The 24,173-nt window shown below is 40.9% G+C and overlaps 1 long non-coding RNA gene across 1 annotated transcript; it reads left to right on the top strand.

Moving 5' to 3' along the window:
- On the top strand, positions 1–22,957 carry LOC137850774 (uncharacterized). The gene is made up of 4 exons (XR_011092807.1): positions 1–238; positions 14,967–15,109; positions 18,853–19,085; positions 19,793–22,957. It is a non-coding gene; the product is annotated as an uncharacterized lncRNA (long non-coding RNA).
- Positions 22,958–24,173: the final 1,216 nt, after the last annotated feature.

Below are 24,173 nucleotides of genomic sequence, written 5' to 3'. Positions count from 1 at the left end.
GCCATGAGAAGGGCAGAAGATTGAGAGGGGAGCAGAGACTTGGGCAGAGTAACTTGTCCATTTAGTGTGAAAGGATCTTGCCAAAACCTTAGATAATAGGAGCAGGAACCCACAAAGCTTGGTTTGATTTTATTTATTTATTTATTTATGGGACCCCTAAATCTACTAGGTCTTCAACAGGCTGGCTGGGGATGCCTGCATGGCTTTCCTCTTGGAATTAAGAGCAAAGGAAGCAGAGGTAGGTAAACCATGTCAGTTGTGTGTGTTTAGTTTTTATGTCTCTTGCCCTGGAACTGAAATTCCACCTCAGGGAAGAGAAGAGTCAGGGCCTAAAACTACAGAGTCTGTGCATTCAAACCAAACCTGAAACAAGAACAAGGGTTCGGCTCCCTCTCTCCCATGACAGGTTGCTTGATGCAAAGATGCCTTGAGGAACACAGCAAGCGCCCCTGCTACTGCATGTGGCTAGGAGAGTCTCGTGTTTAAACACTCCAGGGACTTGTTTTGCTGAGAGGAAGATCTGTACATTGTATGTGGATGAGAACTTGTAGCTTTTCTCCAGGTTTCCTTTTTTTTTTTAATTTAATTTTATTTTTTTTTCTGGATAGATGACATGCTAAGGCCCAGCTGGGCAAGCTAGTTGTTTTTCTGGGAGGGAGGGAGGGAGGGAGGGAAGAAGCCAAAAAAACCCTCTGAGGTACTGGTTTTCCCCAGGACAGAGGGTAATGCTGCTGCATAGCGGCTTTTTCTTTCAGACTTTCTTCAGCCCCCTCAGAGCTGGGACCAGCCCAGCTCAAGCAACACAGTGTTGTGCTTGCTACAGCTCGGTGCTGGAACACAGCCGACACCTTCTGGTGTTTTCCCCCTGGAAGGTGGAGGCTGGTATTACAACTGGGACAGGCCAATTAAAAAGGGAAGCCTCTTTCAAATTTATTTATTTATTTATTTTATTTTCAGTGTTGCTTTTGTACTGAGGAACTAAATTACTTCCCCAGTTAAATAAATTAATAAAATGTCCCTTTGAAGTATTTTCAATGGATACTGGAGTGCTACATCCAGCTCTGCGGTCCCCAGCACAAGAAGGACAAGGACCTGTTAGAGCTAGTCCAGAGAAGGGTCATAAGGATGATCAGAGGGCTGGAGGACCTCTCCTGTGAAGAGACCTCTCCTACAGGCTGAGGGAGTTGGGGTTGTTCAGCCTGGAGAAGAGAAGGCTCCGTGGAGACCTTACAGCGGCCTGACAGTGCCTAAAGGGGGCCTACACGAAAGCTGGGGAGGGACTCTGTGTCAGGGAGTGCAGTGACAGGACAAGGTTATAGTAATGGTTTTAAACTAAAATATGGAAGATTTAGATGAGGAAGAAATTATTTACTCTGAGAGTGGTGAGGCACTGGCAGCCCAGAGAAGCTGTGGATGCCCCATCCCTGGAGGTGCTCAAGGCCAGGCTGGATGGGGCCTTGGGCAGCCTGGTCTGGTGGGAGGTGTCCCTGCCCATGGCAGGGGGTTGGAATGAGATGATCTAAGGTCCCTTCCAACCCAAACCATTCAGTAATTCAGTGACTCTATGACACTGTAGTGACTGAATTATACAGCCACATCCTTTGGTATGTCAGTAGGTATCTTCTCAGCTCCTTAGCAAGCTTCTTCAAGACCAGATCTCTGGCACGTTGCTTTGTGTCATGGCATAGGCACTCTTGTTCTTAATCTGTAATTACATAACCAACACCTAGCAAAGACCACTTATTTCTGGTGATTACACAGTAATTACATTCAAATGATTCCAAATTGGTAATTGTTAATAGTTCCTTGCAACACTCACAAAATAATAACAATATTCTGTCATTTAGTGGTGATTAGAATGTACGCTTAGGGTCAGTTAGCGCTGCTGCTCACTTGCTTTTTGGCTCACTAAATGAAGTGATTATGACTATATTTAGTGTCCTTTGGCTTTTTAGATTCACTGTGCTGGAATTTGATTTCATTTTCCTTAAAATAATTACTGGGAATTACATTGTGTTTGGTGGTGTTAATCAGAATTTATGCTGATGTAAATGAGATGAGTTTCAAGCTCAAAGGTTTCCAATTACAGGGGAAAAGGATGTAGAAGTATTTGGGGCTTTATTACTTACTACATGGTTTGTTGTCAGCCTGCCCTTGTGGGCTGACAGTGACAGATTGCACTGTCAGACAGAAGCTCGAGACCAAGCGAGTCAAAGAGCCAGGGCTTGCAGTGCCGGATTGCTCAAGCGCAAGGCTTCGTGGTGGTGGAGAGGTCACTGCTTGCTCTTTCCATACATATTCCTATCAGGCACGAGGCGCCAGGAGACGCTAACTGAAATGCAAGCCACATGAAACACGTGCAGTTTCCTCCACTGTAAATTTGTCTTGTTTGGCATATGATGGAACATTCTGAGGACACTTTTTTTGTGTTTGCTTTACAACTGGTGAGAGCTTTGGCAGGAGGTATGTTCTCCTTGTGAGTACTTCTGAGCAAAGATACGGCAGAATGTCAGCATCCCAACAGGATCCAGTTTGAATACAACAGAAAAGCACTGTCTAAAAGGGTTTGGGGGGAGAAAAAGAGACCAAATGCAGTTAAATTATAATAACATGCTGATTAAAATTCCCCTGGCTTCTGAAATGGGTATATAATGTTGTCCTAACTGAAGAAGTGTGTACATTAGCTTCTTAAGACAGCTGAGTGAAAATGGCTCTTCATATCTCTGACTACCCTTGCAGACATGCATACCTATGAGAGCCAATTAATCTTCTATTACCTTCCCATTTAAAAATGAAAATCAACAAAACAACAACAACCACCTGCTTTATCAGTCCAGAGGTTCATTGTTCTCTTTTTTTTACTCTGGTATAAATCCATACAGTAGAAATAAATGTGACTGTCAACATAAAAAATGAGAAATCTAACTCTCTGCAGAAGGATTAAGCTATGAGACAAAAAAAGGCATTAGTACCTCTCACAATGCAATAGACCTGTGTTTCTGACATACATCCTTTTATATTTGTTTTATTGGTAAGAATTATTTTTGGTTAAAAATAAGGCATTCTATTTCTTGCAGTAAAGAGAGTGGAAAAAAAATGTTTCACAATGCTACAGCACTTTCTGATTTAGAGCCCATAATACTGTGAGACATCTGGATACTTTTTTTTTCTCTGAATAGGTTGACCCTTCTGCAGTTCTCTTGAGTGAAATCCTGGCTTCATTAAAATCAAAAGCAAAATTCTTATTGACTTCTGTGGGCCAGGATTTTGTCTTGGCATGTTTTCCATAAGACCCTTTCCTCTTTCAGACCATGGCTCTGTGGAGCACTTAAACATATGGTTACCTCTCAGAATGTCTATTTGTTAGTGGAAAAATGCTCTTTAAAATATGTTCATCATCAAGATAGGTAATGCTAGCACCACTCAGAGACATCAGCTGAGAGAAAATACTTTTTGAAAGAAACATTCCAGTTTTATTCATTTTATCTTGTGAACATTTAGCCTGCTTGCAAGAATCCAATGGGTGCACTTTTCCTTTAGATTTGCCTACTAACTTTTCATCCCTGGCTTCCATAGAAGCAGGAGTGCTTTGATGAATATTGCTGTGGAGATAATTAATTCCAGCATTTCTTCAATTCTGTCTTAAAAGCGGAAGAAGGAAGGGCAAGTAAGAAATCAGAAAGTGGAGTCATCAGATTAAAAGCGCATGCCTCATAAAAAGGTTGTGCTGTTGCCATTGTTCTTCCAAGGAAGAATTTAATTAGTTACCTGTTCACTACTTGCTTTTTTTATGCTGTTCAGATTAGCAATATAAAAAAAGTGAAAATGATCTGTTTGCTTATACCTTATACATTCTGCCAAACAAGGAACCTTTAGGTCAAAGGGTATTGTTGTGCTGAAGAAAGGGAATTGTGGATTACTGAGGGCACCTCATTAGCGCCGGTGGCTGCTTCTCTTAATGAGTGGCAACATGTGGATGTCACAAGCCAAGAGCAAATGAGCGCATACTGCACCTCAGGTGAATCCTCCTAAACACGACCTTTCCTGCTTGCAGCTTTTTACCTCTGCTGAGAGTCTGGTGACCGGCGATTTCTGGAACTTCATTGCAGGCCACCTGTGGTCCCTTCATTCCTCTGCACTCCCTGCAAAGGAGACCTCAGCAGAATTCAAGGTGGTGTGGAAATGAGGGGAGTCACAGGCCTTGCGAGAGAGGAGCTCTGTAAGTGGTTGGAAAAGCTGGGTAGTGTGGATCAGAAACTGCCAGTACCTGGCTCAGTAACACAGGTAGAGCTGTCCCTGAGGAGCTGCTGGAGAAAGATGCATGGTGCCATCAGAGGGCTACCTCTCGTCACTAAGATTTTAATTTAAAAAGCATGTATGTGTGAGTATAGTTGAAATAATAAGCATCAATTCCATTGTGCTTCTCTCAGAAGAAACCTGAGTGTTTTCTAAATCAATAAAATCCGCAGCTCCATCTCGGAAGCAGCACAGCTTTGCCTATCGCTTCTGTGCGTACAGGCCTTTGCACCGAGAAGGCTGTGGCAGAAGGAGCGGCTGCTGTAAAATTTGCATTCATCTCGTTAGTTTGTTTATAGAATGCCCTAAAGAGAGACTTTTTGTGTGAGTCGGTGTGAGCAGATGGAAATAAGAGACCTAGTAATAAAATGTGTGCTTAAAAAAGACATAAAACTTTACATGAAGGCAGAGCAAATTGAACATGGCTCCCACTGACTTTTAAGACAGGAACAGTTGTACCAGTGTGAGCAAGGGAAGAATTTGGCCTGCTACTTGGGTTTTATGTACCAAGACAGAGATACTGGGAGCACAGCGTGTCAATAATTAGGGCTTCGAGGTACTGGATATACTGCATATCTCCTTAGAGCTATGAAGAGCATACATGTTGCAACCAAAAGTGAAAACAATGCAGACAGTGAGAAAATCTGTGAAATCTTGTTCTTTTTTTTTTTTTTTTTAAATTCCCTGTAACAGCATGCCATTTAAATTCTAAGAAGACACTCCCCTGGTATTTCCATTTACTGAACCCAGTATCCCAGGAGGGGGTGAAAGGGAGGAGAATGGGTGTTCACTTTTCCTGTCTGCAGTGAAGCATTTTCTCATACCTATGACTAAGGAGGGAATTTTGCAACTGAGAATGTTTTTCCTTTCTGTCTGCTGTGCTTCTTAGCACAGCAATAGCAGAAAACAGTACTCAGTTTTGGTCACTTGACTGGAAAGGGGCAAGAAGAGCTGCACAGGTTGGCCCAGTGTCTGGTAGAGGTGCAAGGGACAGGCTTGTGACCCTGAAAAACATGCCCATTGAGATTCAGCCTGGTTTTGAGCCTTTTTGTATTCATTGTGACTTTGAATTTGAGCCTTTTTGTATTCATTGTGACTTTGAACTTGAGCCTTTTTGTATTCATTGTGACTTTGAATTTTCTTTCAGAGCAGAGATTGTGTAAGAACCTTCTCGTATCTTCATCTCCTTCTTGTTCCTTTCCTGTGATCCTGAGTTAGTGCAGTCTGTGGCAATTTGCTGCTGCTTATTTCCATGCTTCCTTGGCTGTGCTTTGTGTGGTTGCTGCACTTCTCCCAGATCTTCCTGGGATCTTCCCAAGTCTTTCCTACTGCCTGTAGTCTCTGTACCTGAATGCAGCCCTGAGAGGTTGGGTATGAGCCCCTCAAACACTCAGCTGCACTTGAGAGGCTGTTTGTGCAGGCTGATGCCATCTCTGGTCTTCCCTGGTGCCAAAACATAATAATTTCCTGCATGTCTAGTAGTGCACCTCACAGTCTCTCAGAAGGCAGAGTAGTGCCTGGATTATCTTGTCTGATCCCAGTGGTGGCACAGGAAAACCAGTAACCCCTACATCCGATACACCTTACATCTGAACAGTAACTTCAGGAATATCTCTGTATAAGAAGACACACAGAAGGAAGACGGTAAAAAAGGTTTTTTTGAAATGTGGTAAACCTTTTGAAATGTGGTAAACTTACAGGCCTCAGACCGTATTTGGATCTTGAGCTTTTGAATTTGAATTGAGGCAGGTTGCACAGCAAAGTGTCTGTCCTTTGATATAAGTAGATTAGTTATTTTACAGTCTGATATAAAAAGTGATAATATGGCCTATTCTTAGTGATGGTATCACCTTTAAGAGTGAGAAAAATCCTTAGCAATTCATGAGCAACTGAACAAGTTTTGCTTACGTGTGGCTCACAGCACAGCTCATGTCTTAATAGACAAATCGACTCCTGGATACTTCACAAGCCATTCAAGATTATTTATATCCTCTCCCACTTGAGATTACGACATTTCCCTGATGGCAATTACAGCAATGGCCTACCTGAAATAGCAGTATGAAAGAGTCTCTGATCTTTCAATCTACAGAGAGCATCCAGAGCCGAAGAGCAGACCCAGCTAGCTGGCCCACCTGGTCCAGACAGCCCGCTTTGGGAGGTTGTTTGGCACAATGCTCTTCTGAACTGTGCACACAAGGGTGAGGGAGGCAGAGCTGTCTGCTGTTGGACTTTGAGCACAGGCAAAATAGGCAGGCTTGAAACAAATTGTACCTTCTGGTCAATTTAAATAAGGTAAATATTGCATAAACCTCCTGGGTACCTTAGTTATTTATGAATTCACAAAAGAATTTAATTCCTGAAGCAGGAAGGACTCAAACCTCAAAGCATTTTGCAACTGTGACTTAAGGTCGCTGAATAACTGACCTATAGATATTTTCCTTTGACTGCAGAACATGCGTGCAAATTTCTGCAAGTCTAATCAGGGAGGACTTGAGGCTTTATGGGATGTGTGACAGTGGCTATTAAGCATTCTTAAAAATAGTGCTGGTATCGGGTGAGCTTATTTAGACCAATTGTAGTTTAATGTCAGCTACAAATTTTGTCTGAACAAGTATGAATGATGCTCAGATTCTTAGAGTACTTTATGTAACAGGGTGTATAAATGCACCCTGTAGGCCATTAAAACTTTGTTTTGAAGTTAAATCTCCACTTCCTGAGACGTTTCTGAATTGGGAATTTTACACTGTCTGCTCCAGCCATGGTTAGTCTTGAAGAAAAAATGTGCTCCAAGGGTCTGTAACTCAGAGACAGAAATGGTGAAGCAAGCTAAAGTAAAACGGTTTGAAAATCACCAAGAACCATTTCAGGTATAAAACTCAATATCAGTTTCAAGAATCATGTTTAACCAAAAGACCAGTACTTCCACATGTTTTAAATAATTCTGAGAAGTGCATTATAGAAACTAATTTCAGACTACTCTGCTCATTTTCTGGAATTCTTTATACAAAAGTTATTTCAAAAATATTGCTGTTTACAGAGAGAACCATATGGAAAGAGTTTTGCATATATTTTTTTTTCTGTATCCTATCTGGGATTGATTAGTGTGACTGGGGTTTTCAAAAAAGAAAAGGAAAAAAAAGCTCCTTTACAGTAGTAGCTGCTTCCAAATGAATGGATCTGATTTCCTTCTAATTCTTGCGGGACAAGAAGTAACCGTTTAGTTCATTTTAAGAACCTTCCCCCCATTGGAGTTTTTTGGGTTTTGTCATTCCAGAAATAGTGTTTCTAGTTCCTTGAGTTACAACTCCTTACTGAACCTTTTAGTAGCAGTAATGGATTTTTATTCTGCTTTCCACATTGTACTTTTATCAGATCTCAGTTCTGAGCTGCGACTTGTGTTCTGCGAGGTCTTGCCCTTCTTTTAGCCTTCAAGGCGGCACAAGGAGCAGGAGCATGACCATCTAAGCCCTCAGCTTACATCTGACAGTGTAGTAACACATGGCTTCATTATTCTTTCATAATGTATACACTGCTGTCATCAGAGCTTGATCTCAGGTTGACTTTCAAGTTTACAGTGTTTATATCTAAAGAAAGCTGAATCAAAGTAGGATCAAAACATGAAAGTAGACAAGATGCTGTAACCTAGAAGGACTTCCAAATACACTGACTCACCAGGCGCCCCATTAAGAACAACTGAGTAGAAGTAGATTTTTCTTGTTCTTAATTCTGCCATAGAAAACCTTTTCAGAGGTTGTTTTCCCTAACTTCTCTTTTCACAGTCAAGTTCTGTACTGTACGGACTTAAAAAAAAAAAATCCTTCAAACATGGTCAGAAGATATATAGCTATTCTTTTTTTTTTTTATCTTTAAAAGATAAAGCTTTGGAACACAATGAACCAAATGTATAAGCCACCACTTGTAAACTAGCCTTGTAATAAAGCTGCTCATATCAGCAAGCAAATAAACAAATAAAAAGTTAAAATTAACCAAAATAAAACAAATCACTCCATCACTATGTATATTAGGATTTGCTAAACTGTTCTGTACACTGTTGCCCCCATGCTGCTACTCTGAGTGCTTTTGTCATGGTGTGGGGATTGCTGGGCAAGGCTGTGATTCCCTCCAGCATCCATCTTCATTCTACAGCAGTGCCTGCATGGGGTCTGGTGCAGAATCGTAATGGAGATGCCCATGTGCACAAGTCAAGGTCTTATTAAGTTTAGGAGACATTTCTTCTCAGAGAGAGCAGTTAGAGGCATTAGAACGGATTGCTCAGGAAGGTGGTGGAGTCACCATCCCTGGGGGGGTTCAAGGAAAGGTTGGATGTGGTGCTTAGGGACATGGTTTAATGGGTAACATTGGTGGTAGGGTGATGGTGGGACCAGATGCTCTTGGAGGGCTTTTCCAACATTGAGTCTATGATTCCAAGTGGCTTGATGTATTGGGTCATTTATTTTTGGTGCATTTCTTTTGTAAAGCAAAGATGTGGGAAGTAAGGCTAAGATAACTGAAAGACAGAGGCACCGACACTGCAATTGGGATATGCAGGATATGTAAAAGGAAGGTGGTTACATCTCCTGAACGACTGACCAGAGTGCACCTGTGCTTTGTGCCCAGAAAGGCCATGTCCTTTGAGACTGCCTAAAACCTGGGGAGTCTTTGGCCCAGGCTGAGTTTACTTTAAGAGCTCCTTGCAAAATTGCAGATCATTACAGCTAACAGATATATTGGAAACTACAGGGTTGATAGCCTGTGTCTTATGAGGTCAGTGCAGACGTAGAAACCAAGAAGTGGTAACCTTAGTTTAGAAAGTTTAGCTGTTCATTGTTGCCACAATCCTCAGTTGTCCTTTAAGGAACATGTTGTGACAGCAGGTACCAGCCCGTCCCTGCAGTCAGAGGTTTGATTAGGAACGGTGGAGTCTGAACCTCATCTAACTCTTCACCTGTCTGTTTCTATTAGCTGAACAGTTTTTAAGTGTTCATCATTACATTGTGCATCTAGACAGATTTCCTGGATCTTGATGAGATTTCACACTTCAATTTTGGAGGTGCAGGAGATGCCTGAAAAGTAACTATTGAACTCATGAGAAAACGGTTTTTAAAATTGAAAGCGTTTAAGTCAAACAGAGTTAGTGATATGAAAAATGAAAGGCAGCGTGTTGCCAAAACCGTATCAGTGACTGAGGATTTCAACCACTGTTTAAAAATTATAGTCTGGGTGCTTACATTGCAAGTGTATATTATAGACATAGCCTGGATAGAGTAATATATACTCAGAGGCAGGATGTAAGTACTTCAGTAACGTAGAATGAAAATGTGCCAGTTGAAACCGCTTCACTTGTCATCCCTGGGTTGATGTATGCTTCTGTAATAAAAAGTGCATACAAAAAGGTTCAGCATACAGCTTGTCTTTTAGTCCAAGCTTGGCAGCTGACAAAAGATTAGGTTATTTTTTCTTCAGAAAACTAGAGGAAAAGTTGGTTTTAGGCACAGGAAATATCAGAAAATATCAAACTCTTGAGTAAGAGTTAGAAGTCTTCAGTCAGCAGCAGAAGAGGAAAATGGATCAGAAGGAAATTCAAAATGAATGAGCAGACAAAATGGAGAAGGAGGCTAAGGAGAGAAGCAATTTAAATAGATCAGGAGGATTATATTGGAGCAAGGTAGGTATCTTTTAGACAGCAGAACTCTTTTTCCCCTCAATTAGTCTTCTGCATTTCAGTAGCTCCTGTCAACTAGTGCAGGAAGGAGGTCATGGTAATGAAAATAGCTATTTTTGATTTTTTTTTTCTCTCTTTAAGTTTTCAATTCCTGGAACATTGCCTGTCTCATGGAAATTAGGACAGAAATGCTGAGCAACAACAAAGGAGCAGGAGTTAATCTCTTGACCAACCTCTTAACTCAAGCATTGCCAATACAGAAATTCATTAGAGGTCCTTCAAGTAATCAAGATCCATCACTATTACTTAATACACCACAGTGCACAGACATCCTTCATTCTTTCTTCAACTAAAAAGGAACGTGTTTTACGTTTATGACACCATACACGTAGCCGACAGGTCTGGCCCAGGTGCCTGAGGTGTGCCTCAGGTGGGCCTGCAGCCTACAGGGGCCCAGTCGCAGGTGCAGGCCACATGGCAATGGGGCTCTGGGCAGACCTTGTGGCAGCATGGTTTGCATTAAAATACTGCCTACACAGCAGCTTTTTTGCCCAAAAGCGGTAGATATGGGATGAAACCCTGCCTTTGGGTATGTTAGTTAGACAGAGAGGATGCACCTGTTGAGCTGCCCCTGACTGGAAGGCAGCCATTTCAAGCTGCCTCCCCTACCTCTGCACCAGATATGAGTTCAGCCTGTAGATTTAGCCTGTATTTCCTGCCTCACAGGTTGCAGGAACTGCATAAATGACAACATTTAGCAGTTAGAGAGCACTTTCCATCTTCCAAGCTTTGTATGAACATTAAGTAGTAAACATGTTACCGTAAACATGACAAATGGAGATGGAAATAGCACAGTTTGGGTGAAATTGGTAACTGACTCAGCTAGAAATTTTCGTGAGCAGGGAGGTGATCTGAACTCAGGCTGTAGAGACTGAGAAAGATGCAAAATGGGAGGCATAAGAAATATCAAATTGCAACACTGCAGGTGAATGAGTGTCAAACTTTGCTATCAGCCTGGTGAGGATAAGAATTTAAGAAATCTAACAAGATTTCTTGGCATCTTCCAATTGTTTTCATTGCACTCCCAGAATCATATAAAACAAAACCAGAAGGGACCACTGGGACTATACACCACGATTTGTATTACACAGGCAATAGCATTTCTCTGAATCCATGATTTTTGTTTTGTTTTAAATTAAATTGTGTCCTCTTAGAACAACTGATTTTGTTCCTAGAATTGCTAGTGGTAGAAAAATGTCCCAACTTTTAGCAGGCTTTTCTAACGGTTCATTACTCTTTTTCCCTCACACAAATATTCCCTTAAAAGCACGTGAAAGGTGTGTCTATTAGAAACTTCTAATAGGTTTAAAATGCTGTCCCAAAATTTTGTTCTTCCCCTAAACGTAGTCTAAGCCATGATTAGTTTTCCATTTAGCCTTCTTTTGCAGTAACTCACACATCTGGGCTGTCTTGCTTTCACCTGTTTTCCAGTGCTTTTACCATGCGTTGGCCAGTCTGTCTCAGAATACTCTCCAGCTTCTCAATTACCATTTTGAACTGCAAAGGCCAGAACCAGTTGTGGTATTCCAGAAGCTGTTAAATAAGCACCCAGCAATGTGATTTTTCTACTCCTTTTCTGGAGTTCTGCTTGTATTGCTCAGGGATGCCTTCAGTTTTCAAGCCCAGCAGCACCCTAACAGCCCACACTGAGTCTATCATCTTTCATAATATTAGGTCCTTTTCAGATTCACATTCTCCTGTCTTTTAAGTACATCCAACATTCTTTATTACAAGATGTGACCTTCATTTCATATGATCTAATTGTACATGAAACCTCTCTGGTTTATCCCTCTCTTCATTTGCCACTTCCCCTAGTTTTCCTGTTGTCTTTGACTTTGTCTGTAATTGGGAGTTGAGGAAAGCTGTTTTGAGAACTTATGACCACTGTTTTCAGCAGGATGCCATCTCCTATTTTGGCTGCGCTTCTCCTTTTTAATCTTTATGTTACCCTGGGCTTTTCCCTGCCAGCAAGGGTTTGGTTGTGGTTCTTTCTTCAAATTATCTCCCATATTTGAAAACTGATTCGTATTAGACCTGGTGAACTTGATGAAAGCTGCTGTAAACACATGAGTTTCTATGGGTTTCAAGTGAACTTGGTGAATACTTAGTGGAGTATTCCACTTTGAACCTTTTTTAGGTTTAAAAAGTAAACAAACTACATTTGGTTCAGGGAATACTCTGAACTAATAAGAGCTAAAGGTTGACAAAGGTGTTGGCCATTTTTTTGCTTTGTTGTCAAGAGATCACCCTACTATGGAAATTACCTGTCAGAGGGCCTGGCTACTCATAATAAGGCAGAAACTAAGCTTTTGGGGCCTTTTCATTCATTTTCAGCTGTCAGAGCTGAAGAATGAGAATACCCTGTCTCCCCAAAATTGGCAAGCCTTTTGTCTTTTTGTCTTTTTTTTTTTTTTTCCAGGTACTCCAGACACTTCCTTCCCAGAGGAAAGAATAGTCACAGTCAGAAACCTAGCATTACAGATGTTGTTTTCACGTGATTTGTGCTGACTTTCTCTTTTACCTGCTTCTGTACGTGTCTGGCACCATTGCTTATGTGCCTCCCAAGGAGTTAGACAGTAATCCAGAAGGGTGAGATTCAGAATGAGGGTTTTTGTTTTGTTTTTTCCCATGAGAGTCACAAGACACACCAATGCACCTGAGGGATCAGAACTGGGATAGGTGTTTATGTTGGTTCCAACTTTCAAGATTTTGCCTAAAATACAGATTGTCTCACTACAGGTTTTAGAGGCATGGGGATCCAGTGGCTGGGTGTTCTGGCAATGATTTTGTGGCTGTTAACAACTGGTGTACAGGCATTTTCTTTCTTTTCCCCACAGATAGCATTCAAGTATTTCTCCAGGTCATTCATAAAGCACATTTTAAAAACATATGTCCAAAAATGAATCTGACATGGCTCTGGCTCATGGTTCTATTCCCAGTTAGCTCCTGAAAACTTTACTTAGCTACTCTTTAATCAAAGTAGTGCATTAGTTTTTCTGTTTCGTCATTCAGTATGCTTATTTCAGCTAATTATCTAGCTGATAGTAAGACCGTTAAGTTTGGATTTTTCAGATCTCAAGGTTTATCATTGAAATCTGGAGTTTGGGAAGATTATTTTGCACAGGGGAAATTTTTTGGTTCAAAGACACATTTTGCCACAGGCAAAATAAGTTTAGATTTGTCTCCCATCTTATAATAGCAAGTCCTTAATAATTAGGAAGTAAATACTTCAAGATTTCCTTCCTTTGATATCTATTGATAGAGCTGGTCTGACCTATTTTGTTTTGTATGAAATATCTAGATAGTTATGGCAAACAGAAAGCAATTGAGTGGGAATTACTCTGTAGCCTGGAGTTGACACATTCCCTTGAGAAAGAAAGGATGTGAGCTGAAGCTCTCTATGACAGAGAGGAGATTTTTCCCAAACCAGTTGGTATGTTAGAAAAGAGATAAGAAAGACAATTAATAAATTAATATTACCTGGGAAAAAAAAAAAAGAAAGAAAGAAAAAAAGAAAAAAAAACTTTCTCAAGGTTGAAAATATTTGGCACTATAAATACAAATGCATAATTTTGAAACCTTTTCTTTTTTTTCTTTTTTTCTTTTTTTCTTTTTTTCTTTTTTTCTTTTTTTCTTTTTTTCTTTTTTTCTTTTTTTCTTTTTTTCTTTTTTTCTTTTTTTCTTTTTTTCTTTTTTTCTTTTTTTCTTTTTTTCTTTTTTTCTTTTTTTCTTTTTTTTCTTTTTTTTCTTTTTTTCTTTTTTTCTTTTTTTCCAGCAAATTTTCTTTTTTTAATCTAATGTGGAAATTGATGTAAATGCTGAGTGGGAAATTTATGTTACTACCCCTACCCATTAGCACTTGATTTGTACATTTCTGAATACATACTGTACTCTTACAAAAGATTCAGACTAATTAGGAGACAGGGAGTTTGAAAAGCAGATGTTATTTACAAAAGGCGATAGACAGGAACTTATGGAGAATAGTTTGGAACAGAAGAATAGAAGCAGAGAGACCAGCAAACAATCTGTTTTTTTCTTCCCCTTCTACTAAATTTAGAAGGCAAAGCTGCATTTTTTCCAGTGCTGTCAAAATTGAAGTGCCTTATAAAATGGAAGGGATTTAAAGTAACTCACAAATAAATAGCTGCTGTGGCTAGAAGGAAGGAATAGCTTAGAAAAGGAAGAAGAAGAAATCCTGTGGTCTGAAAGAGACTTAGCTGAGTCTAAATATGAACTTTAATGCCACTAGGACATTGTTTCCTGAAATCATTCATCTGACCCTGTGGAAACCAGAAAAGGGAAATTTACTCAAAATCCAAAATGTAATGGAAGTGTTCCTTTAGCCTTTTACTTGGCTCTTGATCATCATCAGTAGCAAATCAAGTTCAGTAAATAAGATTTCTGCCATGAGCAGCAGAAATGTTGAGTGATGCCTCAAACCTCCTGATCAAAAACTAAAATTTTTTTTGAAAGATCTGTGTAGAAAAGCATGTACGATGGATTTTGGAGTTTCTATTTTCTTATCAACAACAAGCATTGAAATTATTATTATTTAGGTATTGTTAATTATGGAAGTTTAAACTATGAGGTTTTTTTTCCCCCCACATCTTTTCAAGGTCTCAAAATTAGAAAGATGCAAGGATAGTACTCAGGCATTATTGTGGATGCATCTACCATGACAGAGCTGAGGACAAAACCAAGAAGTTGTGAGGTTTGCTGTCAGTCAGAGCAAGAAAGTGTGCAGATGCCTGATGAGAAAGAGCTTGACTAGCTTGGAGTTTACTTGGTAGGGGAAGAAGTATAGCTTTTGCAGTGGACCAAAACAGATTATCCCAAAGATGCTCTTTTTTCCTCATGCTATGAAAAAGAGCATTGTTCAGGTTTTATAGATGCATGAAAAAAACCCTTCACGCATTGAAATTACATTTCTTTCTCTTTCTTTCCACAGAATTCAAAGTTTAAACTTAACACGGTGGTGCAAGCCTGCGTTTTCTCTTGTTGATTGAAATGGGAATATGAGTGGACCCTCACTTTGGAATTCAGACAAATCTGAACTAATCAAAGCTACAGACATGTATGTTTATAGCAAAAGTAAGAAGCTCAGTTGTTAATGCTCACCATAATTAAATATCCAGTTATATTTGGTAGAGGGACTCACCTCCTACCTAGCTGCAGTGACTAAGCTTTGTTGAAAAGTCTAATTCATTTAATACCATTATTGAAAATTATAGCTTGAAGTTTTGATTCATGTCTTGAGCTCAGTTTGCAATTAGGAATTCTTAGATAATGTACTACAACTCCTTCTAGTAAACCCACAGAGCCTGTTTTTTTTGTGTGTTGAAAGCATTGGGTTGATAGAAGGCTGTTTCCTCCAACATGAGCTTTTACAAGCTGTGTATGCTATAAAAATGTTGTTAATGTGACAAAATTGTTTACTTGCTCATTAAAGAAACTCACACTAATGACTGGGAGAACCAGCAGTGTTACAGTGGAGTTGACAACAGGGCCCAGAACATAAAAATCGTAAGCGTACAGTACATTGGGCCAGAGAAGCAGGTCAACAAGCGGATCAGCAGACATGGCTGGCTCATGAAGAGCTTTTTTCATGCATTTCTGTACCAAGTGTGTAGGCAGGATACAAAAATTTGAGTATCATAGAATTATAGAGTGGTTTGTATTGGAAGGGACACTTAAAGATCATCTAGTCCAACCCCCTTGCCATGATCAGTGACACCTTTCACTAGGTCAGGCTGATCAAATCTCCATTCAGCTCAGCTTTGAGCACCTCCAGTAATGGGGCATCTACAACTTCTCTGGGCAGCCTGTTCCAGTGTCTTACCACCCTCATAAGGAAGACATTTTTCATAATGTTCAGTCTAAATCTATCCCCTTTCATTTGAAAACTGTTGCCTCGTCCTGTCTACAGGCCCTGGTAAAAAGTCCTTCCCTGTCTCTTTTGTAAGCCCACTATACTAAATATATATTTAAAGGTAGGAGTAAGGTCTCCCCAGAACCTTCTCAACTCCAGGCTGAAATGTGACAGAGCCCTGCTGGTGCTGGCTTGTAGATCAGTGCCAAGCCCCCAGAAGGAGGTTTTTATGTACTTTTATAGCTCCTTCAAAGGGAAGTTGAAGTACAAACAAGCTGGCTGAGAACACTCCAAAGTGGTAGACCCAAGAGTTTTGTAGGACACCAGCTCTCTTTCTCTGTGAACAGAAGGAAAGGTTGTTCAGGCACTGGTATCCATCACAGAGGGATGCAACTCTCTCGTTACAACTTTTGCTGACTCCCAAAGTGAGCCTCTTCATCGATCCAATATCCCTGCCTGTCTGTGGCAGAAGAGTTTGTCCCTCAGATTGCAGAAGCAGCATTGTGTAATTTAGGTTTTGGTTAGTATCAAGACGGTACCCCTGAAATCTCATCCCCTACCTTCAACTTTATCATTGTCTATTAAGATATTACCTATCCTTGCAAACCTTGCTTCTCTGAAATGCAGGTTGTTGTTGTTATCCCAGTAATACTAAAGTGAGAAATGTTCCATTAAGCAAATTATCAGAAAGACAAAATCTATTTTGGCAAGTCTCCCTTCGAATTTGTGGATTCCTTTAACTGGCCCTTACTCCTGGCAGGAGTACTTGAAGTGAATACTATCCAACAACAAAAAAAATAATAATTATCTCTAATTTATCATTCTGTAATAATCCCAACTGACTTCAGTGACAGCTTAATAGTGAAAGTGATTTCACTCTCTACCAAATAAAAACATAAATTACATCTTTTGACTGTCATTAAAGACATGGTGGGAAAACAGAACTGTTGTGTTTCTAGAATTTTAGGTGGCCTGAAAAAATGCACAGCGTGTACTAGAGTATGCTCAAAAGTATCTCAAAAACAGGCTCCTGAAAACAGAAAGACCTTTTGCAGTCACAGACATTTGGTCAAAGTGGGCTGACTCACCATTCTGCCTTTGTAATGTTTCATACCGGTTTTGCAATATTGGAGGTCTTCAGCTTAAGGAAGACTTTTCTTCCAGGGATTTTCCATACTGCTTTTACTTCAAACATTACCAGGAAACAAAGTTGGAAGCTCTCACATGTCCCCCCATGGCTAGGAGATGGTTACCCAACAAGATGCTTGCTGCTTGCTCGAGGCACGGGCTCACCAGCTGACTAAATAATTGGCCCAGGGCAGGAGTGTGGGGGATAAAATATTACAAATAATAGCACAATCCATTCATTTGGTTGTTTAATGGCACTGAGCTATGCTCTTGTAACAGGAGTGTGTCAGAAGCAGCAGTAATCCAGGGAAATGATGCAAAGCTGGAGGTAGGTTGTCAGCTTTGTGAGCAGGGAGTGCTGGCATAGCCCTGCTCCCCGAACTACACATGTACGATTGAAGTAAGGGAAGTGGGTATGGATGTGGTATTCCAGCCCTTTCAGGGAGCTCAATATCAAGCAAAGAGGGGGTGAGGGAAGAAAAAAGCAAAGCCTTACAAAGCCTCAGCTACACTGAGTAATGAGTAACAGTCTGCTTGCTTCTGGAAGAACTTCCCACCACCAGGGACAGATGGGGTGGACCCCAAAAGCTAAGATGGGATTGTGTGAGAGCTGACAACGCTGCCAGCAGGACTCCACAGCTGATGAGATGATCATTGAGATCAGCTCATTGAGCTGATCATTGATTTTGATGTCCATCACAATGGAAAACGCTTGTTTCATCCGATTTGGGGAAGTCATATCAAACTCACAGACAGGAACAATATTAGTAAGACTCTATTATGCAGTCATGGTGAAAGTTTAGCATAGCGAAGAAATAATATGTATTAGGTAAGGTGAAAAATGGAGCCACACCTCCAAGAATTCCCAGTTTGCGGGCTTTAAGCTTTTTTTCTTGACAAGGCGGGGGGGGAGCTGAATATTACCCAAAAAAAGGTGACAAAATCCCTGCCTGAAAAGCTCATCTTCTAAAGCTTTTATAAATGATCTTTGCACTGCAAGTTTCAGTTTTCATAAAGCCAAATTGAGATAAATCTGAAAATTTATATGGGTTTAAAAGAACAGTTACTAAAATAGTCTTGTCATTCACAATAATATAGAGTGAGTGAACTTGTTCCACAGTGACCTTATTTTTCTATTATTTTTTTATTATTTTTTAATGTTCCAGCAAACTGTATATAATCCCAGGACTGTAGGTACAGTCTTATGTAGCATTGTCATTCTGCCCCACCACTCTGATTTCTAACAAAGTAATACTCTCTGGATATTGTCTACTAATTCTTTCCTTCTTTATGTAAGAGGTAGATGCACATATTGCCTAGTTTGTCATAGAGCATCACTGAAATACTGTTTTATTTGTATTTGTGGAGACAACAAAATCAAAGGTAGCAGCTTGGTGATTCCAACTGAGATAGTAATTAAGATAAAACAGTGAAGTTTCTAGCATATATTAGAAAGCCTGGAGGAATTAGCACAGCTTGCAGGAAATCATGCTGGAATGAGATATTATTTGACAGCAAACATGAAAATGTTGTCTTTTTACCAAGAATGATGAGAATTGATATGTCTGCCCTGTGTTTGGATAGGTAAGTGGGGTAAGTAAGTTAAGAGGAGCTGAGGATAGAGTTTGCAGGGGAATTGGGAAATGAATGAGATAATTTAACCTCTTTTCCATACAAGCATTTTTTAAAATCCCATACTTTTGTGACTATCCAAATTTCTTTACACAACTCTATTTTAACTAGTTCAGTTTTATGGATAGCAGCTAACTATAAAAAGAAATAACATCCTGAAGTGTCCTTGGAGCCACTAACTCTACCTCTCTATCTATTCCCTAAGAAGATGCCCTGGATTTAAGGACTATGTGTATTAAAGCAAGTATGAGAAGAAACAGCTTTTTCTGACACTTGCACTCCTTTTCTTCGGCTCATGCAGAAGGCTGACAGCCTGTCTCACTCCCATCAGAGATATCCCACCAGCTCCTTTAGGAGTTCAGCGTTGCATTTGGCCTGTTCTGATCTTCCTGATCCCCTTATTTTTGTGCTGCAACACCACCATCCAGCAGAAATCAGGTAGGATCTGAAGACATTTGACATTGCTAAAGAATCAAGCCTCAGCTGTCAGTTTTAGCCATTTGTATTCCAGATTTTTGTTCCGCTGGATGATGGTTTCATTTTTGATTCTGTAATGTGTTCTTTGTGGAGGTTATTTTAAGCAGACAAATAGGTAGCCTGCTTCCTTCAGTGGATTTGTGCTGGTTTTAGCTGAGGTTTGCACATTTTAGCTATTGCCCTGTGGTTGTTCTGGTCTTGATGCATCTCTAAACCTTTGTCTGCCTCACTTCTCCTCTTTGTGAAATAAGATGAGTAATTGTGCATAAAATTATGGACATTGTGCATAAGCTGCACAATGGTTATGGGGCATTTTAAGATTTTCACATACAGGGGTCCATGTTCACTTAATCAATTAAGTGTAGTCCTGGCTTTAAGCACAGGCATAGCTAATGATTGTTACTCAAGTCGTTATAAAGTTTAAAATGTTTATTTGTTTATATATATAAATGAAATGGAGTCTGTAAAAGTTCGGTTTTTTTTTCTTGTTTCTAAGTCTGTTTCTGCTAGTTGCATATACTCATGTATCAGCAGATTATTCTGCAAGCTGGTCCAAATTAGGTGCCAAGTTGTGCCTTTTTTTATTGCCTAGAATATGCAATTTGTGCACCTCACATGCACCTTGTCCATTAACAATCTCTAACATTGTGTCACCCCATTAATATCAGCGGATGTACTCAGCACCACCTTGGGGCTACATGGAAATCCAACAGAAAGGAGCAGAGATGCTGAGAACATGCACTTTGTGGCTCAGAGGCATTTCCTTGCTACCTGAAAAAGGAATTTCCTTGCTACCTTGCAGTAGCTATTAGAGAACTTACCCACCCAAATGACTGTGCCCATTTGCTCCATGATTATTGCTGTTGAAGAGGTCTCGGTGTCAGTGTTTTGCTTTCCTCTGTGCTGCCAATGTGCAAAGGCTCTGGGTCTGCTCAGCTACATGGCACCAGAAGAGCTCTGAAAAGCAGCAGCTGAAAGATGGAAGAGAGCAACATCTGTTTTGAGACGAGAAAGACATGAGAGATGCAATCAGTGGGTTGATTTCCTGCCCCCCAACCCTGTGAGATACCAGTTTGACCCAGAGGAGTTTTCTGTGAAAATGAGTGTAAAAAGCTGCCCTAGGATGTTTTACTTGGAAAGATGACAATCTTGTGAGATTGTAAAAGGAACACAGCACCTCGTCAACGATGCCTAAGGACACTATTTCCATTACGGTAGCTGTTGCAAGTTTGATTCCCGAGTGTTTGATTCCCAAGTCTCTCTGAAGTGTTTGCTCAAAGGGTGAATCAGTTACTCTTACTGGAAGTTCCAGTTTCTGGTCTGAATCAGATATTTCCCTCTCTGAGGTCTCACTGGGAAATCACAAGCCAGAATTTGAAGTTTGAGTATCGCTGTGTTGCTAGATTATTCAAAAGAGATGTGGCAAACAATTCCCTGTCCTCTCCTCTACACATATTAGTTGGGACCAAGCCCCTTGGCTTTGAGGACTCAGATGTAAGCGTTGGTGTAGGCCTGTGATGCAGACTTTGTGACCTACTCTAAATTCAAGATTAGTAAGAGACGTGAGACGCTACGTAAATGAGAGCAAAGCAGCATCCTTGTATGCTGAGCAGTACCATTTGCTCAGTGAGCAAAGGGTCTGCTGAGGTGAGGAAAATCTCTGGCAGCCCAAGTTTCCAGATGAAAGCACTCGGTCCCCAGGAAGCTTCCAGTGAGGTACTGAGATCATCAAGTAAGGAGCCTGATACCTAAAATGTGGCCTGCAGCAACCCAGAGACATGGAACAGGACAGCAGCAGTGCTGAAGGAGCCATGAAGAAGTCTCAGAAGCACTGAGAAGAGAGAGAAGAGACCCAGTCAGCCAAAGCATCAACCCTCTGGGGACAGGAGGGAGAGGAGTGGCAGCAGTGAGGAGGTCGTGGCAACAGCCCCTGAGGCCTGCTGCAGCACAGAGGAGCTGTGTCAGAGAGGCTGTTGCCATGACATTTCTTTGGACAAACATCTGGAGTTCTTGGACCTACTGATGTGTTGCTGCTGCGAGAGCCAAAAGCTCCGTCGCTGCTTTAATTGAAACCCTATTGCTCAAGGAGCATTCAGCGCTGCCTCGAGTGAGTTCGATGTCTCCGAGACAAGGGAGACATCCTTCATATCAGACACATTTACATGGAGAAAAGAAAAATAGAGACCGTCATTTTGCCCTTTGTGTGGTCACTCTGGAAGAATCTGATTTTAGTTGCATGTAACCAAACCAGCTGCCTAGGGCCCCAGGCTGCGAGTGTAGGTAAGAGGCACGGCATGTGGTAAGGAGCACAGCACACAGGGAAGGGCTCAAGCTTATGTTTCACAGCTGGGGACTCTGTGAACCTGCCTTTGATTTTGCTTTGCACTCTGGGTTAAAAAAAAAAAAAAAAAAAAAAAAAAAAAAAAAAAAAAAGGAAAAAACAGCTGCTGACAACAGTGCTCCAGAAACATCAGACCTGATTTTTTGGGTCATTTAGCTCTCAGAGCACCAGTTTTAAAATGGCTTGTCCCAACTCTGCAAGTGCTTGACATCCCTGAAAACTGTGTTCAAGGGGTCTGGAGTGAAACAGCGAGGTGGATCTTACTGGAGACACCTAATCTTGGGCTTAAAGGGTATTCTGAGGCTGAATGAAACGCTGCTAGTTGGAGCCCCTTAATATGCTTAGCGGTGTGTGCTGTGTGATTATTAATAGGGCTTCCTGGGAAGCGCATGCCTGTGTCAGCGCCACGTGTGAACTGCAGTTCAGAACCACTTGTAGTTTTGTCCCATTGGCGTTCAAAGGAGAGGAAAGCTTTGTGTGTGCTCTAAGTGGATTTAATTCAGGTGTATTGAAGAAAAAAAATGAAGAGTAGAAAAGACCATTAGCTATTAGGAGTGCCATTCATCTTGCTCCTAGAATGCCTTCTTTATTCAACAGTGCTTTCTCACAGAGGGTTCTGTGTTTCCCTTACACCTTTGGTATGTGTCTTTGATTTTATCAGCTTGCCTCTGATTTCCCTGTCAGGGTTTGGTAAACTGTGGACTATTCATTTAACTCAGCAGCTTTGGAAATCGTTTTGAATATTGCATGAATCACTGTACCAAAGGGAAAAGGATGAAAAGGAGCGAGTGTGGATTGGATTGTAAAATGTGAAAGGGGACACAGACATACCTGTCTACGTGCAGTGACCCAGGGGCTCCTCCTGGGATAGGACACCAGTGCTCAGGGCAGTTAGCATTCCCTTTGTCACATTTTGAGTTCAACGAGGTCACTTGGGGGAGCATCTGGGCTTGGCAGCAAGCTTCTTGTCATTGCAGAAAGTTGGTGTGACCCCCCCTGACTTGACTTTCGAGAAGAGGAAGAAGATGGTTTTCCTGGTAGCCAGCAAGCCTTGCTCACAGGCTTCCACAGCCACAGTGTTCAGAAACTCAGGAGCCCAGTGGGGCCAACTGGAGCTCATGAGTGCTCATGCTCATATCACTGGGAGAAAATAAAAGAGTGCTACAGATTTCCTTTACCTAGGGTAAAGCCTCCTCTAGAGTCTGTAGCCAAATCTTCCTCATCTTTGAAAAAGACGCAGCATATTTTGTGTGATTAGCACTTTGCTGGCTACATTGCCTGCTGACCTATCTGGCCAAAGTGTGCCTCTGTCTTTCTAACCCACTGCAAATGTTCTTCTTCTTAACCTCTTCCATTTTCCTTATTCCCAGCCTTGCCATCAATGTTTTTCTTCTTTGAACAAAAGGATACTTTTATATGCAGCCACTGGTCAGCTATGTCCCTCTCTTTGCAACACTGACCTTCTTCAGATTCTGCATCCTTCTTTCCTTTTCCTTTTCCTTTTCCTTTTCCTTTTCCTTTTCCTTTTCCTTTTCCTTTTCCTTTTCCTTTTCCTTTTCCTTTTCCTTTTCCTTTTCCTTTTCCTTTTCCTTTTCCTTTTCCTTTTCCTTTTCCTTGTTTTCCTTTTCTGTTTCCTTTTCCTGTGCTGCTGGAAATGCATAAGGGGTGTTTATCTTCTTTAATACCCACGCTGCTGTAAGCCACCCCTTTGCCCTAGGAGGAACGTCTGTGAGCTGGAAGTGAGCACCCTGGGGGGCTGACTTCTGGATGAGCCCAAACATGGATTCAAAAGGGAACTCAGGAAACAGAGAGACCCTCTGTTCGTGTTGCAAGAGAGTTAGATCAGCTTTATTGTAGTGGCCTTTTTTGGTTCTTTTAGATTTCATGTGTCTGTACAAGCTGTATCAGTGCATTTATCCAGTTGCAAAGCATCCCCTATCTCCAAGCCCACTGTAAAATTCCACACAAACTTATAAGCTTATACATAAGGAGGTTTTCTTAATTAAGGCAGAAACAGAAACTGTTAGCACAGAAGAATTATTAACACGTCTGAGGCAGAAGGATTGCACTTGTTTCTTTGGACCCCTAGGTACAGAGATCAAATAGAAAAGGAAGTTTATAGACAAATGATATGACTGCAGAAAAGCTAATTGCCTGAAGCATTTAAACTTGGCTAATGATGTCCAGTGTTGAAATTCTCATCCCAAGGAGATTTCACCCAAGGGAAACCCTCATCCTTAGTATGCTGTTAAGAAGGGGAGAAATCTCAAGGGAGGAAATCACGGAACAACATGCAAAGCTTAATTCTAGTGAACTGCCAGGACCAGGTGGTGTTCATCACAAGCCGTGAGGGATCTGAGCTCCAAAACTGGAAAGTTCCTGACAAACATGTGCAATGTATCCCTTAAAATAGTTCTTTCTGGTTGCTGTAAAACTGTCGCCAACAAGCCTCACCTTCAAGATGGAACCAAGAGTAACCTGGGGAATTACAGGTGAATGCACAATATCCTACACAGAGGGCAAGCATTTCAGAGGAACCAGAACGGAAACATAAACTTAGAAAAACAAAATTACATCATCTGACCAACAACACACTTCTGCTTTAAGTCCTCAGCTGGTCTTTGAAGTTGTTTGAAGACTTCATTTAAAATATTCAAAAGCAAAGATCTGGCATGTATCATCCACATTTTTAAGAGGTTTTGATGACA

The sequence above is a fragment of the Anas acuta genome, chromosome 2 (assembly GCF_963932015.1).
Source record: "Anas acuta chromosome 2, bAnaAcu1.1, whole genome shotgun sequence".
Classification (NCBI taxonomy): Eukaryota; Metazoa; Chordata; class Aves; order Anseriformes; family Anatidae; genus Anas; species Anas acuta.
This window is presented reverse-complemented; position numbering and strand designations above follow the sequence as displayed.